Raw genomic sequence first — 4,212 nt, 5'->3', positions numbered from 1 at the left:
CAGGCAGAACACTCATACACATAAAATAAATTAATCAAAAAATATTTTTTTAAGAATAGGAAGGTGTGAGCAGGGTATGGTGGCACACACCTTTAATCCTAGCACTTGGGAGGCAGAGGCAGATAGATCTCTGTGAGTTCAAGGCGAGCCAGAGCTACACAGTGAAACCTGGTCTCAAAATACTATTACTACTACTACTAATAATAGTAATAGTAATAACAATAATGATGATGATAATAATAATAGAGTGTATCCACTTTCTTCTGCTGTCCCAAAACAGGGTTTTTAAAAAGATGTCCCCAACAAACACACCAGTTATTACCAGACTCCAACCTGTGGACTGACATGTGCACATGAAATCTGTGTTTTTCATTCAGTTTAAAGTACAATGAATAAAATCACACAATTAGAATTTTCACAAAATCAAATGCATTCAATTTAAAGTATCTGTCTCTTTTTTTCTTGGACTGTCCTCTCTCTGTGTTTTAAAATAGATCTTCAGAGAAATGATGATGACGGCAGACGGTGTTTTCTTTAGCAAAATAAAAACTGGCAATCTCTGAAGAATACCCAAATACTGCAAAATGTCTAAAAACAAACGCTGAAGGCTGAAGAGGGATCAGGTTTTCCAGGAGGGGCTGCCCTGGGGCACGTAGCAGTAGCCCTCCATCTCTGGAGCCAGTTCTGAGCAATTCACCGTGTGCTACGGTTTTCTTCAGTGTCCTTAGCTGTGTGTACTCGGTCAGCTTCTGCTGTTCTGAATTGAGTATAAAATGACTGGACAATCATGTAAACCTGTTTCACACATCTTAAAAGCAGAATTACACAGGATTAGGTAACAAAGTATTTTTGAACCTCTCAGATGATTAAAAAAAAAAAACATAGGAAAAAGATGAACAATTTGAACAGGGTACAACCAAGATGAACAAAAGGGCAACACAGGGGGAGGGGGAAATGGATCAGAAGGTGAGAGTGCTTACTGTGTAAGCATGAGGACCCAGTAGCCATGTAAATAGGTAGGTGTGGCCAAACATGGGACTACAACACCAGAATTCTGGGAGGTGGTGACAGGAGGATCTCTGGGGCTTGCTAGCTGCCAGCCAACTCTGAGTTCAGTGAGACCCTGTCTCCAGGAAGTAAAGTGCATGACAGAGCAGGGTACCTGTGGCTTCTACACATCTGCACAGGGCAGCAGCACACACAAGCACACATACACACAAAATAATTTTTTAAAAATATTGGACATTGAGGTTGGAGAGGTGATTCCATGGTTAAGAGCACTGGCTGCTCTTACACAGTTTGATTCCCAGCACCCACATGACAGCTAACAACCATACAAACTCCAGTTCCAGGGAATCCAACACCTTCTTCTGACCTCTGCGGGCACTGCACAACACAATTGCACTTACATTCATGCAGGCAATTCATTCACACACATAAAATTAAAGTAATAAAATTTTTTTAAAGTATTGGACATTATATATGAATGTAAGTTAAGAATTAATGTATTGCTCCAATTCAAAATGGTAAAGGATTTCCACAGAACAGGCATATTAACCTAGACTATCCACTACACACAACTCAAAATTCAGAGGTATCTTTCTCGGCTCCAGTGGTAAAGAAGTTGGCTACTCCAAAGGACGCAATTTCGCCAAACTTACTTCATCTATTAACAGAAACAGTAACAGTAACTCCTTAGACCTCTCCGATGGTGACACAGCCAGCATCTTCCCAAGTTGCCTGCTTCCTCTTCATAATGGGAATTCAAAAGGATGTTAACTCTTCATAACACAGGCTACGATCCTGGGGTTCAGCTCCTCCACGGTGCTCCCATTAAGTGTTGGTCCCTAAGACAAGATCATACTGAAAATGATTCATAATGAATTATGTTTTATGTTAATGTGTGTGATGAAACATACATGAAAATGATCACTTTGCCACTTTTAAGTGGGCTAAGTAGTCATTCACAGTGTTACAAAACCAAGTCATATAATGAATCCTGGTCTGAGGCTGCTCGTGGGAAGCTTTCATTCACACCTGAACACTGTTTTGTTCCACACTCACATTGCATTTTCCAGGCCTGGTTCCCCTGGATACAGAAATCTAGGATATAGAAAACAGAGAGACCCTTGTTTTCTGTATCCTAGATTACCAATGGCATTACAACCCATGTACAAAGCTGAACTCACTAAACTACCCTGAAGACCTAGTCAAGTCTCGGGTCCCACACATTCAACCTGGCACACTGAATCTGTTTTCTAGTGGAAGGCAGACTCATAAACCCTTCCCTCAGCAGGCAGGGATCTTGAAGCTCCACCATCCCTTTACCTGATAGTCAACGCTTATCCAGAGAGGATCTGTTCTTTTATATTTTTACCAGGCTATCTTTGGTTTTAAAATGAGTCACAGAATGAAAAGTTTTTTTCAATACCTACAATTCAATCTTCATAGCAGATGCACAGCATATATCAGTAAATATATAGCCTATCTGTGTCCTCATCAACAGCTAATAGCTTCCTCCCTCATCAATAGATAGAATACAACAGCTTTTACCTCCATCAATCTGCTATCTAGGGTTTATCCTAGTAACAGCTAATTCTCTACTGTCCCTATTGCTTATTAATTCTTCAAAATGTGAGGCCATTTGTTGTTGTCTGTTTTTGAACAAATACATTATTTTGTAAATGAGACCACATGGGCATCTCAGGTTTCTTTTTTAGAATGCATTTTTATTATTTCTTATTTTACATGTGAGTGCTTTGCTTGATTGTATGTAAGTGCACCCATGCCGTGCAATGCCCACTGGAGACCAGAAGAGTGTGTCAGATTCCCTGAAGCTGGAGTTATGGATGGTTGCTAGCCACCATGTGGGTGCTGGAAACCTAACCTCTGCAAGAGCAGCCAGTGCTCTTAACCACTGAGCCATCCCTCCAGTTCCCATTACAAAAAAAAGAAAAAAGAAAAAAAAGATTTTAGTTTTATTTTATGCATTTTCCCGTATGTATGTATGTACGTATGTATGTATGTATGTATGTATGTATGTATGTATACCATATACACACCTGGTGCCCTCAGAGGCCAGAAGAGGGCATTGGGTCCCCTAGAATTGGAGTTACAGGTGGCTGTGGGCCTCCATGTGGGTACTGAGAACCAAATGAGAGTCCTCTGAAAGAGCAGCAAGTGCTCTTAACTCCTGAGCCATCTCTCCAGTCAGCCCTCAGGTTTCACTCTTACCTCTCATAAAGAAGCTGTTGAAAGGGGGTCGTCTCTCTTGCCACACAACACAAGGGCTCAGGCATGGTATTCGTTTGATCATCTCCTGAGTTTACTGCACAGGGAATACACCTGATGATCCTAGAAATAAAGCCTGCAGGATAATTACTACCCAGAACCTCTGGTGAGAGGCCCCAGGAGCACTGAACAGCCGCCGCTGTTAAGCACATACATACACTCATGGTTTTTCAAGCTGAAATTATATTTAAACTAATTTGCACTGCAGTTCATGTCTCAGAAATTACTTCACAGCTTCAGAAATCTCCTATGAATATATATATATATGTCTTTTTGTGACAGGGTCTCCCTATAGCTCCAGCTGCCTATGTAGACCAGGCTGGCCTTGAACTCACAGAAATCCGCCTGCCTCTGCCTCCCGAGTGCTGGGATTAAAGTCGTGCGTGATCACACCCGGCTAATTTCTTTCTTTTTTTTATTTATTTAATAACCATATAATTAGAAGAAGCATTTCATTACAACAGCATTGACATATTCAATAACAAATTTCCACAGCTAAGATGCATCTCTTTCAAAATTGGCTGTAAATTTTTAGGTTTATAGTTGAATTAATACAGTTATACAGTATTGTACTCTGTATAAACCCTATAAGACATAAAATTAAATGAGGTTTTAAACTTTAAAAAAGATCTCCATTTCATTATTAAAAGTTTCATACAGAAAAATTCATTTTTAATACAAGTGACACTAAGATGCACATGTGTTTCTAATCTCTTTATATCTGATTATTACTAGTCACAGTCAGTTACTTTCTGAGCTCCTTGGCATCTGAGCATGGATATAAAGTCATCGGGTAGATTTCAATGGTAATGCTTTTCACATCTACTAATTATTATTATTTTTTAAATTATTTGTTTCATAACCAGATGATTAGAAGAGGCATTTCATTACAACAGCATTGACATATTCAATAACAATTTC

The sequence above is a fragment of the Nannospalax galili genome, unplaced genomic scaffold, assembly GCF_000622305.1.
Source record: "Nannospalax galili isolate Female #2095 unplaced genomic scaffold, S.galili_v1.0 scaffold4172, whole genome shotgun sequence".
Taxonomy (NCBI): Eukaryota; Metazoa; Chordata; class Mammalia; order Rodentia; family Spalacidae; genus Nannospalax; species Nannospalax galili.
The sequence above is the reverse complement of the archived record's forward strand: the minus strand, read 5'-3'. Positions refer to the sequence as shown.